At 33.0% G+C, this 16,457-nt stretch overlaps 1 long non-coding RNA gene across 1 annotated transcript; it reads left to right on the top strand.

Annotated features, from left to right (window-relative positions):
- The first annotated feature begins 968 nt into the window (after positions 1-968).
- Positions 969-15,928, top strand: LOC139482214 (uncharacterized). Its single transcript, XR_011654792.1, has 3 exons — positions 969-1,111; positions 13,093-13,218; positions 15,224-15,928. It is a non-coding gene; the product is annotated as an uncharacterized lncRNA (long non-coding RNA).
- Positions 15,929-16,457: the final 529 nt, after the last annotated feature.

The raw sequence follows: 16,457 nt of genomic DNA, 5'->3' as shown, positions 1-16,457 counted from the left end.
TCAAATCCCTACACCGTGTCTGCTATTAGATTCTTTGAACCCAAACATTTTTGCCGGGAGAATGACTACAATACTGTCCTCTTTATCGAAAGAAAGTTAAAACCCAACGATATTTGTAATTACAGTCACTGTGATGATTAAATATTTTAAGTAATCATATGAAATCTTTTTATGTAATTTTACGAAATATTGTTTTCTACTGAGATTGTAAATTGACAAGGGTTAATCGAAATACTGAAATATCCAATAAGATGAACTTTTCATTTGTTTTAGGAACAGTAAAGCAATGTCTGTTGGTGTAATAGACTTAGAGGAGAATCTGAAATCATGGGCATGGATGAGTTATATGAAAGCTACACCGGGAAGTATTTCTGCGAAGCTCGAGGACTTTTACCTGGATGTTAATTGGGATGGGGTTGATTTTTTGAAAGGGGCTGGTCCATTAAAAATGCAAAAGAAAATGTGGAGAATAAAATGCTGACATGGGTTGTGCAGGAAAAATTTTCTGTTCCACCAAACTCAGAATTAACTGTAGAAGTGGGAATTTTAGAAAAGCAATGTAGTTACACCTTCTCAACTTCTGTGATTATTAATGGAAAGGTTACCGTGGACATATACAACTGGAAAAATACCAATAATGTGATCATGTCTGTTATGGTCGACATCAAAGAAATGCTGAAAAAATACTCTGCCCCACAAGTTATCAGTGCTACAGACAACTTTATACTCTTTTTTTTAATTTAGTTCCCTTAAGGTAAAGGAATCAAGCATATTTGTATAATAAGCATGTCAAGGCGAATATTGAGTGTTATACATTTTTTTATATGAACTGTGGTAACCAACTCGAACTGTAAAATAACTGAAAATTTTAAGCTGGACTCTATATATTGTATTCCATTTTTTTTGTACGTGACGTATTATTTTGATGCACTAATAATGTCGAGCAGACCGCGGGATCGGCTACGTCTTGAGTTACCGCTGCATATCGTCGACGTCATACATGTATCGGCGACGTGCCAAAGTCATGAAAGTAAGCACAGACGTATCGGTGTTATTCGGATAGAAGGTGTATCTCTACCAAAGTAAATACAGTCAAATCAGAGTTATTCAGGTATATAGATTACTGTCAATTTGAAAATTAATGCATGCATTCTCAGTATTAGATTACAGTAGCTGTTTTTGGCATAGCTTTTAGTTTTAGTGTTTTTGTGTCCTCAATGCTCTTCAACTTCGTACTTTATTAGGCCTTTTTTACTTTTATTTATTCGAGCGTTACTGATCAGACTTTTATAGACGAATCGCGCGTCTGACGCAAATACACAATTTCATTCCTGGTATCTATGATGACTTTAGTTATTCAGATTTCTGAAAGAATAACAAAAATGCGAGTTTAATTATTGCGATTTATATTTGTATGTGCTCTTATTATTGCGATAATCAAGAAGTTGCAATTTTTGCATTAATTAAAACCTCGCAACAATTTCTGAATTTTTAGTAAACAATGAGCTTAATTACACCCTTGCAAAATTATTATTTGATGTAAGGTCACGTGTAAATGCGAACAAGAAAGTACTTTTTGTCATTAGTATCGATTACCATAATTTTGATTGAGTTATTTGACTTTAAATTTGAATACTCCAGCTTATTGAAGATTATTTCATTCTAAAATAAAATAGTTCATTTAAAAGTACGGTTAGAAACAAAATCAGTACGAACCTTTCCATGTGTCATGGTTCGTTCTGTCGACGATTTTTTCGTTTTTTTCGTTTTCTTGTGGTTTATTTTTGTAATGTTTTTTTTTTTTTATTATAATAATTACTGATGTTGGTATATATGTAGGACTCTAAAGTGCGATGGTACTCTAAAACACGATGGTCACGCTAAAGTGCGATGATCTACGCTAAAGTACGATGGTGTCTCGCGCTAAAGTGCGATGGTTGTTTTTTCGCTAAAGTGCGATGGTATAGTACGCTAAAGTGCGATTGAAAAATAGAGTAAGGTTCAAGGGAAACACTGAAGTGCATGATATTAAAAATCTAGTCTTTTTGCAAGCTCTAGTATGCTATGATATAACATACAATGTGAGAAGAGAAGATTTAAGATTTACCGATATAGTCTAAGGTGACTGTTTCTAAACTTAGAAGACTGACCACGTAATATTTGCTAAAAGGGTAATTAAGATGTCACAAATTACTTTATATATTTATTCCCTTTAAACCAAGTTTTAACAATTAAAGCGTATTGGATTGATTGTTGGTTGCTGAACGTTCAGTGGCAAATATTTCATGCAAGCTCAAGACAAGGGGCGTATTGGATAATTGGTGTAGCTTGCCGTTCACACAGCCTATTAAATCGTTGGTTGCTTAACGTCCAGTGGCAAATATTTCATGCATGTCAAAGACAAGGTGTGTATTGGATAATTGGTGTAGCTTGCCGTTCACACAGACGTTACGCACGGTATTGGTGCCACTTAGCGTTACACGACGTTGCTAATAAAACGACGATTTTGACGTTGTTCCACGGAAAGTTTCAAACGTTGACCTTATATTCTACTCATGTGAAATGCAGCTTAAAGTACAGAGATTTTCGAAGTTGCTTCTTTATATGGTTTTATTTTTTTAAGGCGGTGCAAATACAAAATTCCATTAAATTTGAACAAAAATACATGAACAAATTTTTAATTTTTGCGAAGAATTATAGATGCAACAATAACACAAAATAACAATTTAATGTCTTGTTAAATGATGAAATATATAAAAAGAAGATGTGTTATGATTGCAAATGAGACAACTCTCTACAAGAGACCAAAATGACACAGAAATTAACAACTATAGGTCACTGTACGGCATTCAAAAGCAAAGCCCATACCGCATAGTCTGCCATAAAAGGCCCCGAAATGACAACGTAAAACAATTAAGACGAGAAAATTAACTCCCTAATTTTTGTAAAAGAAATGAACGAAAGAGTCTGTTTTGTACATATTTTTTGGCGCTTTTTTGTCTTCAATGTTTTAAAACATTCAAACTTAGTTTGATACTATGAGTGAAACAAATGCAGGACAAATCTGAGGCGAATCTCTTTACTCTTAGGACGAGCGTGCTTACAACATATCACATTGGCTGTCTTTGCTTATAACCTTAAGCAGTGACTTATACTTACATTATAATGCATATTATTTATTTTAACGTTTAAGTAAGACCACAATCTTAACATCAACCACGATTTCATGGAAAACGTTAAAAATAGAATATTTTTGACAAAAATCTCTATTAAACGAAAAGCTTTATAAAAAAAATGTTCATCAAGTTTGAAAAAGAAATACGTGCTCTTATGCTGCCGTTGCCAACTTTCAATAATTTAAAGATGGTCGGGGTCTAAACTATTTTTTTTTAAAGAAAATATTTAATGTTTTCATTGATTACAATTTTTAAATCAGGGTTGTTTTACCAAATGATTAAGAAAATTATGTTATGTAGGAATTTACACATTTTGTACATTAGGCCGTTAGTTTTCTCGTTTGAATTGTTTTACATTTGTCATTTAAGGGTCTTTTATAGCTGACTATACGGTACGGGTTTTGCTCATATTTGATTGCAATAGAGAAACCTATAGAAATTGTTAATTGGTCTTTAATGGAAGTTTGTCTCGTCATACGGCCGCATCTTCTTTTTAATACTTTATTATGAGAACGGTGATTCTGTATTGTTGTATCCTTTCAACTGATATTTTTTCACAAATTCAAGCTTCAAAAAAGGGTCGGCGATCAATATTTTTTTTAAATAATATTTGAAATTATAGAATTTGGCAAAGTATAAAAAATTCTTACATAGACCAATACCTACCTCACAGATTACCAGCAGGTTAAAATCCGATTTTAAATGATACAATTATTTTCATTTTATTAGATGTGTATTTTTAAGTATTTGCTATATGTGCATGCATGTTCACATGGATAAATGTTGTTTTTCTCAAGCGAACAACTATGGACCAGGAATGCATTCCATGCACTTTTTATATACTATTGGTTATTTTTGGTTCAGCGCTTCCATTTTCAACATATACCAGAGTATATCGGTTTACACTAAATCTTCTTTGACTTTTGAAAAAAAACGTTTCCAAACGATTATTTTTATGTTTTCGGTTTTAATCTTTGTTGGTTTGAGTTTACATTGTTTTACAAGTATAATCAAAGTACTGAAGTACTGAACATCGGATGACCGCAAGTTCTTGTGCGTGGTCACAAGCACTTGTCTCAGAAAAAAATCACATTTCTATACCTGAAACTGAGATTTATGTATTTTTTTCTGAGAAAAGTTCCTGCGTGGATGACGAATAAATGACAGGGAATTCAACTTCACTGCTTTCATATCTATAATATTGTGGTGATACAAATCAGTATACTCTGATGTGTTGTTATATATTATATTAATATTTGTATATAGCAGTTACATGTAGGTATAATTTTCATCCAATTGTATATCATTCTATTCTACGATTCTAATAAAAGTGCAGTACACGTGCATGGTGGACACTCTTCAATCACAATTCGATTTTTTCAATAGATTGGATTTGAGTAGACATTCATAATTTCCTACAAAACTTTCTTGTGATATTCTTCCGCATGCGTTAACACATTTCTTTTGTACGTGTGCATAGATTTTAATGCATATAAATATTTCAAACGACACAATATCTTTGTATTATTAATTTCCGTTTTTATGAGTATTCATTGCAGAAATGAATTTATAACAAGCGATAAGATATGTTATTTTGCACTCGATGATATCCGCGTATTTATACGATCGGTTACCAGTCAAAAACGAAAGTCAAATCTCTATGGCAACAATACATCGGAATTAATCCCCTCACGGTCATCGCGATGTAAGAATCAATATTCAAGCTATGTTTTGTGGCGTTTTGTGAAGATAAAAAAGATCTACTTTACACAACAACAAAAAACATTTGCACACAAAAGATTGATTTGTTATTTTTTTCTTTCTCGAATGAGTTTGGAGTGTCTGTAAATGAATACCTTAGAGATAGCTGCTACATGTTTGTGTGCCATCCATCATTTATATCGGACAACTACTCTCTCTCTCTCTCTCTCTCTCTTTCGTTCTTTCTCAAATAATGGTAAAACGGAAAAGTTTTAATTTTCATATACATGCCTATTTACCAGGCAGTTCTGTTGGAGATTCGAGAAAATAAACTTCATTCCGTCACACTACTTCTACAGTAATAACCGTATTGTTCATACACCTTGTTAGGTAGATGTACTCACAGTATAGCTATACTGTAATTTTATGGCATACGAGTATTTCTCTGATAAAACTTTTTGTTAAATGAGTCGATGCAACAAAAACAAAAAATGATTGCACGTTTTACTGAAATGTTCATGACTTATGAGTACTTTTTCTCATAAGATTTATTGTGAGAATTTTCATTCATGTGTATAGCTTCGAATTTTTTAATAGCAATGCTAGAAATTACAGATACTATCTGGCTGAGGAGGATAATTATAATTTCAGTTTTGTTTGCATTTCCTTTTTCAATGTATCTTGCTTTTATAATGTGGGGGTGGGGTCATAAGTAAGTTTTCTCTTTGTTATACTTATACATGTAGCTCAGGGGCCTTGTCTTTATGGAGTATCCCAGTTAAATATTTAAACATCTTATATCCTTGAAACAATGCAGATCTACATTTTAATGCATATTAAATGAGAACTTTATTTTATATAGATCAGACCATTTCATTAAATTATGTTATGCCAAATATGCAAGAAAAGTCGTATAACAGTTTAAATAACGTTATTATTAAAACACGAACGTCAAATAACGGTTACGGGGACATTTCATTGGACATCTTAGATCGTTTCGGATTTTCTACCTGCAACTCAAACACAAGTACATATAATATCATTTTAAAGGTAAATAAATGTATTTTCCATTCATATCAGTTAAAAGGTGATAAAAATTTGAGATATAGTAGAATTTCGTTTGATAAAAAGCCTCTGAATTATTCTTTGTGTTATTTTGTCCATCGGGACATTTTATTGGACACGGGAAAAATGACGATGTTTTTAAAATAAGACCGCAGTTACATAATGATGACTTCAGATAGCTTCTTCGGAACATGTATAATTTTTCTGATATTATTAAAATCCATTTTCGTATGTTATATATTATGAAATTGAAGACAGAAAGTTTTTTTACGGGTTGAGCAGCAAATTGGGACATTTTTTCTCTTTTTTGTTTAAACTTTTCTGACGATCTTCCTTATCTTATAGTTAAAAACGTCTATTACTTCATTTAACGTTAAATGTATACAATATAGTTGTAAAATTTTAAACCATTCTACTTACTTATGAATCCGCACTGGGATTTCAAAGACGCACATAAAACAAAATTGTAACGGCGGGACACCCTTAAAATGACGTTATAGGCATCGAAATGAGCAAATTTTTTCATTAAGAAATAGACAAAGCACAAATTCATCTATGTTATTGATTTCTATGGTTTATTTCCTTTCGAATGATATGCATAACATGGCTATTTATTGTATAGGATAAGAGCTTGAATTTGAATAACCCGCCATCTAAACCATATTTCCAAAGTGACACCAATATCGTGCGCAACGTCACAGCCCATTCAATCCGTGTGAGTTTAACTCTCCCTCTGGTATCTTGCGTCCCTCTTCTATTTATATAAACACCTCCCCTTAAAATCGTCAGTTGTAAATACAAAATTCGGTCATTGTCGGAATAAATAAAAAAAAATATTTGTACAAGCTTTAGTTCAAATGCGAGAGAAAGGGGTTGGTCGAGCTTTCACCTTTTTCGTAGCGAGTATTGATACATGTTATATTTTCCTACAATGTACACACGGATGTTTTAGTTGACAATTTATGATTTACGCTTGAAAACGTGTACCTTTATTTTACCGACGTTACTTTTCAATAAAATCGACAATTTTTTAACGGGACCGCGAAAAGTGAACTGCAGCGAAAACATTTTAAAATATGCATCTGTTCGCTTCCATTCTTTATGACGTTACGCACGTTATTGCGTCAACACCGTGTAATCAACCAGTCCACACTTATAAACAGCTTTTCTATAAAATCATAACAGTTAAGTTATATAAAACTTATATCCATAGACAAGACAGATAAATACTTTTCCGAAAAAAAGTACAATTTGTTTTATCATATTTTACGTTAGTCTAAAATAAGGACAACATATTGACAAAACGTCAAAAACATGCGTATCAGACGTAACAGACTATACGCATAATCACTTTAGCAGGGGTGTTTGTGTTCTTTAAAATAGTGTTATATCCACGAAAATTCGATGAATGATATGCTTTATATATAAAGTATAACAGTATTACTGGATATGTGTTTCTGATACGACCAACGCTATTTTTTGGCAAAAACAAATAGTGTTCATATTGGTCAGGTTTTGGAAGATGTTAAGTTATCAAAATTTGAAGGTTTTAAAATATAAGATTAAATGATATTTCGTTTGTGTAAATTCGGCTCACCTATGTGCATACATAGACCATATCAAAACCGAATTTTTGGAGCACTCACACTACATATAAAAATGCAACGGATTCTGGCAAATGTCTTGCAAGATGTCCAATGTCGGATTTCGCCGTTTTTTACAAATAAATTGTCATTTGCGACGTTATTTATTAAAAATTTAGATTAGTTGCATGCTAAATGGTCCTTTTCAGTAGTTGTGCTTAAACTTTACAAAACAGCTACATACTTTTTGATAACTTGCGTAGTCAAAAGGACTTCGTTTTCAAATAAATGAAATGTCTTGCAAGTTTGTCCACTGGACGATTTTCGTACGTTTTCAACGTTGTCGATTCGGGGTACGCTTTTTATGGTAAATCATCTGTATATAGTTCCTCAGATAGAATTTTCTTGATAGTCAGATACTATCAACAAGACCACAAAGCATCATAAAAAAATCCGATGACTGGGTTTGTTCGTTTAGATGAGGTTCTTAAGTTGTGAAAACATTTGTATCACAAGAGGATAACAAATCATCTTTATCAAATTTTCAAATTTGGAAAGCGTAAACTGACTGCGATTTTTTTTTTTTTTTATTTCTCTGCAATAAGATTCATGTGTATAGAATTGAAAGTGAAATAAAATTGGGCCTGAAGCGTGGCTAAATACCTCCTTACATCATGCAAAGCTTGTAAACATATGAGATGAATTATAATTAACCTTTTTTTCTGACAATCGTTTCATTTCATAGTCTAATTGTACCGCTATCAAAGAAAGTATAGTGAATTTTATAAGCACGACCCGTTTAACTTGTTATTCTCGATAAACTTTGTATATTAAAGCAAAATATATATCCTCCTCCTTTTTGGATCTAAATGGGAAAACATTGCACTTTAATACATTTTATGTCAATTGATCTCTGGTAGAGAGTTGTCACATTGGCACTCATCATACCGTATATATATCTTCTCATGCATTATCCAAATACGATATATTTTGATCAGTGTTTGTTGCTTACCTTACCTTCATTGGGAAATATTAAATGCATATTAAGTACAACAAAACATTATAAGAAGTATCCATATTGATGTGCAAAACAAAAATTGCAAGCGAAATACAAAACTTATCCCAAATAATTGGTAATCGCCGTAAAACGTAAAAATTTGACGTTACCATTTGAGACGCAATATCGTGCTTAACGTCTATATTATCTTCCGAAGCATGTTCATCTTTGTTTTGTAAAAACGACTTTTGATGTCATAGTCCAACTACGTTTCTTGTGTCTATACTTTCGCAGACCATCGGACTATAGCGTATGAAGGCATCGCATTTTAGCCCACACCATCTCACTTTAGCGTGACAATGGTACTTTAGCGTCCCCATCGCACTTTAGAGTCCTACATATATATATATGCCGACTTGTAGACCGGACGACTTTTAGGGCCTTCGGTGTAAAAAAAAAATAGGAGCGAAAGATACCAGAGAAACACAATTTTGCAGTACGCCTACTATACGTTTTCCTGTTTTTTTCTGACATTTTCCCCGTTATGTGTAACGAAATTATAAAATTTTTATTTAGAAAATGACGCGGTACATTGAACTATGGTATCAACAAGTTCAAGAAGTATTCAAAGTTAAAGATCTATAGTTTGATAAATGTCTATGGCAGTGGAAAATATTTTATAGTCTCTGAGTGACATACTCACGATAAAATGCTACAGATATGTCGGAAGTTGTGAAAGTAAATGGGGTTTAAAGACAAATATACCCCCGAATTTGTCAGGTGTCAAAGCTTTGTAACAAAATGATATGTGTACTATAAAGTATATATCAGCTTTAGATAGATTTCGTACATTATAAACAACGCGCCTTCCGACAACCACCTTATTTTAATCTTTTAATGTAATGCAAGTTGTACATAAACTTAACATCATGCAAGAAAACGAGGCCAAGGTCAGATATAACAATGCAAACAGGAATTATATGTACATCTTACAAGCATTCTATACACAAATCATAGTTGACTTTTTGCTTAGAGTTTCAAAGAAACAAACTTAACTTTAAAAAAATCTACAAAATATGTGAAAAGAAAAAATCATTTTCATTATTTTATTTGTTATTGGGTTGAGCCTCTTTAATTACGTGTTAAAGGTTCCTTGTTTTTGTCCTTGTATATTTTAACCGTTAATGCTTAGTCCATTTTGATTACATAAATATGAAATGGATCGGCATATACACATCCCGCCAATGTGCTATGATCAAATTTGAATTATTGTCTTTCATATTCACAGTGTGGGAACGGAACTGTACGGTTTTCTAATAATTTGGTCATTCGGGAGACTGTCAAGCGGTGCTCCGACATTTGCAAAATAACAAGTTGCTTGATGGAAACTTTGACGAACTCTTATGTTCCTATATAACGTTTCTGCTTCAAGTTTTGATAGCTAAAACATTCTTTATGTAAATATGAACCAATAAAATAATAAGAAAGATATATGCATCCAAACGTTTTCCTTAGAATGGTGGAGCTCCGTGTAAAACGATCAAAATTGTCACACAACAGCGATCAAAAATGTCAAATAAACATTGAAAAATCAATGTTTGCTACCTGAATTTTCACATGTACCTTTTCTGATATATAGTCTTACCTGTCTGAAAGTTTCAAAGCCATTGTCCTAGTAAAAATCTAAATATATTCATTTTCTCCATGTCGGATATTTTTATTGACTGTATAATCGCTTGCAAGTTCACTGTAATATCACTCGGAGCCTTCCTGTACAATCGCTTGGAGCTTTCCTGTAGAATTGCTTGGCCAAATTTATCCTTTAACACAGGATTTCGTCTTTACTTATTCGGGACTACGGAATTTCGTTTCTTTATACTTATCATTGTGTTGATGATAATGTGCTACCTTTAGAAACACAGACTGCCCTGAAACGACTGAAAACTTGGAAAAGAGCATGCATGAGTGGCGAGAGATTGTGCGGTCTTGCCATGCTCCATGTTCATCGCGATAAGGATATCAGCAGACCAAATTATGATTCTGAAACGATTTGACTGAACCGGCAATAGAAAATTTGGCAAACTCTACTGAATCGATGTTTGTTCTATGTTCTGGCAGCAGACTCAAATCAGTAATATTTGGATGATTATCTTACATATAAATTTAAATAAAGTTGTTAAAAATTTGGTGTTAGTAAAAGACTTAAAATATGAAAAATTTATATAAAAAGTGTCCAAATTCAAAACATTATCAAACTCTCTAAAAATGCCTAGAATGCAGGATTTTGCACCATTCATTTCATAGCCTCCGAAAAAAAATTTCGCCTCGCTTCGCTCGGCTGAATTATTTTGCCTCACTAAAATAAGATGCCTAGTTACGGCCTTGAAATATTTCAAATAATATCAAGGATAAACAAACAGTAAAGTCGTACAGGTCTGTTACTTGTTACCCAGTCTTTAACTTCCTCGTCTGGCAGGTCGAAACTTTCAAAGAGTTATCATTTGCACACTTAACTCTTTACTACACTAAACTACGAGCGCTTGACTTGAAACAGGTACATAAAGAATTTGGCAGGGTTAAAAATGTCTGTGTGCGCTCATTTCTCTCCAAAACTAGCACAGCACAAGACCAAACTATGAAAAATCAGATGAATGATCGGATCATCATACTATTATTGACGATATCAGACCAGGTGCGGATCCCGCCTTTCTGCAAAAGGGGGATCCAAACCACGGAACACACTGAAACGTCCACAAAATAAAAAAATAATCGGAAAAAAAATGAGGTTTCAACCACCAAAACTCCCTCTCCCCGCATACCAGATCCGCTAATGCAGGCTGCATCCATTCAAATAAAAGCTTCAAACATCATTAACACTTTTAAGTGTAATTTAGGTTTAAAAAAATGAAAAAAAAAAAAACAATACCAAATAAGTAACTGTTAAATCGTAACAGAAAAATCATGCCAGACATATATTGTATTGTATTGGATTGCAGTAGTTTTAATAAATATTTATATGACAAAAGTATCATGGAAAACATAAACTGATCACGAATGTGTCAGAAGAGATAGTAGTAAGCATTATCTACTTAAGAGTTATAATTAGTCATATGCCACTAGAATATATTACAGCAAAATGCAATGAGTGTGTAGGAAAAAGTAATACCTTTGACTAGCTTGCTTGCTAGCTGGACCGTGAAGTCATAACAAGGTAAAGTAGGTTACCCTCCTTTCGGAGTAGTTTAGTTGGCCAAACGATGAAAAGAAAAGCTCCAAGCGATTGTACAGGAAGGCTCCGAGTGATATTACAGTAAACTTGCAAGCGATTGTACAGTCAATAAAAATATCCGACATGGAGAAAATTAATATATTTAGATTTCTACTGGGACAATGGCTTTGAAACTTTCAGACAGGTAAGACTATATATCAGAAAAGGTACATGTGAAAATTCAGGTAGCAAACATTGATTTTTCGATGTTTACTTGACATTTTTGATCGCTGTTGTGTGACAATTTTGATCGTTTTACACGGAGCTCCACCATTCTAAGGAAAACGTTTGGATGCATATATCTTTCTTATTATTTTATTGGTTCATATTTACATAAAGAATGTTTTAGCTATCAAAACTTGAAGCAGAAACGTTATATAGCAACATAAGAGTTCATCAAAGTTTCCATCAAGTAACTTGTTATTTTGCAAATGTTGGAGCACCGCTTGACAGTCTCCCGAATGACCAAATTAGTAGAAAACCGTACAGTTCCGTTCCCACACTGTGATATTGCTTAAAATTGAGAATGGAAATGGGAATGTGTCAAAGAGACAACAACACGACCAAAGAGCAGAAAACAGCCGAAGTACATGCATGGGTTTTCAATACAGTGATAAACTCTCGCACCCGGTAGCGTGCTTTAGCTTGCCCCCAGAGAGGCTTGCCCCTAAACAAAAATGTGTACTTGTTCAGTGATAATGGACGTCATAATCAACAATACTGCTGATCTACTTTGTCTATATATGCCATCGACGGTTTCTTTGATGGAACAGTTATTTGTTTTATTTGTTTTATAGCTAGCTAAACATCTCACTTGTCCGAGAGGCTCATTGAATTCTATTGTGTAGACAACAATGTGTGAACAATAGCGAAAATTGGAACAAAGTTGAAACCTAGTAAATACGTATCAAAGCTTAGCAGATCGTAACAAAACGTGCTTACTACGTATCGAAACGTATCAATGCGTGGTGGAAACGTGAGTCTACACGTACTAATACGTAGCAAAACCTGGTAGTAGCACAAACCTAGAAAAACCTATCTTTCAAAATAACGGGACATTTTTATTCAAAACGTAGATGAAACGTAGGATTTTAAAACGTAGCAAAACATGACAGTGTGACTGGGGCTTTAAGGAAAAGCCTGTACAAAGTCAGAAATAATACAGTTGTTTTCCATTCGTTAGATTTATTTGAACTTTATTTGGCCATTTGATGAAGGACTTTCCGTTTCAAATTTCCCTTGCAGTTTTTTGTTTGTTTGTTATTTTACTTGTTATTTTACTTTTTAACATTTATTCTTCAGGTCACAAACCATTATCAAGCAATGGTCGTTGAAGGTAAAAGACCAACCAATTGGTGTATTCCTGCCGTTTTTGCATGTTTTTGCTTTTGGCCCATTGGTATATGTGCACTTATTTCGGCAAACGATGTAAGTATTTATAACAATATTCGGGATGAGGGGAACGAACATTTTTTTTTGTGTTGGGGATGTGGGGGAGGATTATTTTGATAATATCCCGACCTGGTTAGAGTTCAAAACAAGTGATTTTGCCCAAGACTGGATGATGATGAATAATCACAACACAAATGAACAAACGATGCGGAAAATACACGAATGGTAAACCATCTAATCTCAACCAAATGGTTGAGACAAAAATGTTTTCGGGCACTTCCTGTTGAGCTTTATATATACTGGTTCAAAATATCCAAATAAACACAGGGTAGGTCGACTTTTCGTCAATTTACTGAAAGTCAGTGAGTTTTTTTGTAAAATAGGAGAATGTCATGCTATAGATAATTGAATTAGGGTATGTCTTGTGTATAATATGGATAAATATTATTTAAAATGACATCAGAATGACTTTTCTCCAGCAGTAATTTACTATCTAATGTCTCCAGTTTAAAATCATCGTTATAGCTAACATATCAGTAAATTGGTATTTTCTAAACATAAAAGTACAGTTTGTTCCTTTTCTTTACGAATACAATTCCATTCAGCTAAATATGTTATAAAGTATATTATGTTGAGATTGTCTGGTATCGGTTGTGATATTCTGGAACAATGTTGAGATCTTCTGTTGAATCAATCTTTCAACCAGTTAACGTAGATCATAGGTATATATTTCTTGAGATAGAATTTTCTTTTACTTGCCACAAAACGATTGTACTATGCTTTTTTTCAAACATATAATAAAAAGTATGGGCCACAGTGCTATTTAGCAAGCTATGAGTCGTTGAAAATTGCCTAGATTTGGTTAGATTGACCATAAAAAAAAACATTTTTTTCCGTCTCAACCATTTGGTTGAAGATTGGATGGTTTACCAGGCGTGAAATAAGAAATTGCAAAAGACTGAGAGACAATAAATTTAAGTTTATATTATTATTTTTTCAATTCACCTTGGCATTATCTACGCCAACCTGTTTCGTATATCTTAATTATCACCTCGATCTAGTTTTTACTCGAATCGTGGAAATACCGCTGTAAAATACGACAGCAAATATATGTTTCTTGGTTCGTGGATTGACATGAAATCTTAGTATTTGAAATTATTAGTGTAATATGAAAACAGCTTTTATTATCTAAATATTAATTTTACATTATAGCATATATTTTTATTCTTAAAAGGATAACACTAACAGTGTATTATATGTCTGAAAGGCAGGAATCTAATTTGGTTTTAAAGATGTTTATAGTGTGTATGATAACATATTTCTAAGATTTTGTCACCACTATAATAAACTATTTACACATACTTGAGAATGGAAATGGGGAATGTGTCAAAGAGACAACAACCAGATCAAAGAGCAGAAAACAGCAGAGGGCCACCAATTGGTCTTCAATACAGCGAGAAAATTCTGAACTTGGAGGCTTGATTCAGCTGGTCCCTAAAAAAACACAGTTTATTGATGATGGATTTCATACTAAACTCCAAAATTTATGAATAAACTAAAATGAATTAAAAACCATAACTAGACTAACAAAGGCCTGACTTGGTTAAACATGTTTTTTTTTTAGATCTCAACCCTCACCTATACTATAGCCAATGTAGAAAAAAACAGCAATACGCACAGTAAATCTCGGTTTAAAAGAAGTCCGAGTCCGATGTCAGAATAGGTTACCAAAGAAACTAAACAAAATGATTGAATGATTGTTGGTTGCTTACCAGTGGCAAATATTTCATGCATGTTCAGGACGATTTAAAAAAAATGACAATGAAACATAAATTAACAAAGGATTAATAGCAGTTACTATCATGGCAGCTCCAAACCTCAATTAAACTGATTGAAGATTGTCCTCTTCATATTAATATCAAGCACAATCCCTTCCATTAGGGGTTTTGTATCATACCATCATAAATTATATGTATTGAGAAGAACATAACCCGTATCATGCCTCAGCATACTTAGTTTTTTACTTTTAATTTATTTGTAGGCCAACAAAGCAGCGGACGCCGGCGATTATGTCTTCGCAGATTCAAAAGCTAGAACTGCCAGAAATTGTGTCATTGCTGCGTTTGTGTTTGGAATAATTTGTGTAATCATAACTATTATAGCAAGAGCTGCCCAGTTAGAGTAAAACAGCAGTCATGTTCACCATGGTAACTGATGACGAAAGTATCACATATGACATCTTGTAAAAGCAGAAAGACATTCCTCTATGTACAGTGGTCTATATACGCGATAAACATACATGTATCTCAGGAATGATATTAATTTTGGTTGAAGATGCCATCTTTCATTCTTGTCATTATACACTGGTTTTTAAGACAATTTTCTTAAGTTAAATAAAAAAAAGTTTCTTGAACCATTTAGCCCCGAAAGATATACCAGAATCAGTTCAAATGTGGTATTTTTAAAATAGTTTATACTGTTTAACCTCAATATAAATAAACTTGGTTTAAATATTCAACTGAACACTAATTATTGAGCGTTAGATAAAATGTCAGCATTTTCGGAAGTGAATTTTCGCCTTTGATTCAGACATATGAATGGATTGGACTATTTTCTTCTGTCCATTACATATTTAAAGATGTCTTTGTTTTGTCATGTTTTGTTTAAATTTCTTCACATCTGTTCTTTTGAAAAAGTGTAATAATTGTACAAAACATATATCATTATTATTAAAGGTGATCTGTAATACTAGAAGTTACTTGTTTATTATAAATTGCATTTGATATATAGAAACACTTCACATCTGTATTCGTTTCACATATAAATGAACAGCGGTTTGCATGTCATTCAGAATGTCGTAAATAATGTTTAGATATATTTTATAGGTGATTATGTCGAAGCCCAAATAATAATCATGTTTGGTTTCGCCTTTATTCATTAAAAGTTTTTAAAGATTTGTTTATACTCTTTCTTCAGTCGTGTATCTAACGCTTAATATAAAAAAGATGTGGTATGCTTCTTAATGAGACAACTTTCCACAAATGACCAAATGACACATAAATTTACAACTACATATCACCATATGGCCTTCAACAATGAGCAAAGACCACACCGCATAGTCAGCTATAAAAGTCCCCGTAATGACAAATGTAAAACAATTTAAACGAGAAAACTAAAGGCCTAATTTATGTACAAAAATGAAAGAAAAACAAATATGTAACACATCAACAAATGACAACCACTGAATTTCAGGCTCCTGACCTGGACAGGCACAT

Source organism: Mytilus edulis, chromosome 7 (assembly GCF_963676685.1).
Source record: "Mytilus edulis chromosome 7, xbMytEdul2.2, whole genome shotgun sequence".
Classification (NCBI taxonomy): Eukaryota; Metazoa; Mollusca; class Bivalvia; order Mytilida; family Mytilidae; genus Mytilus; species Mytilus edulis.
The sequence above is the reverse complement of the archived record's forward strand: the minus strand, read 5'-3'. Positions and strand labels throughout refer to the sequence as shown.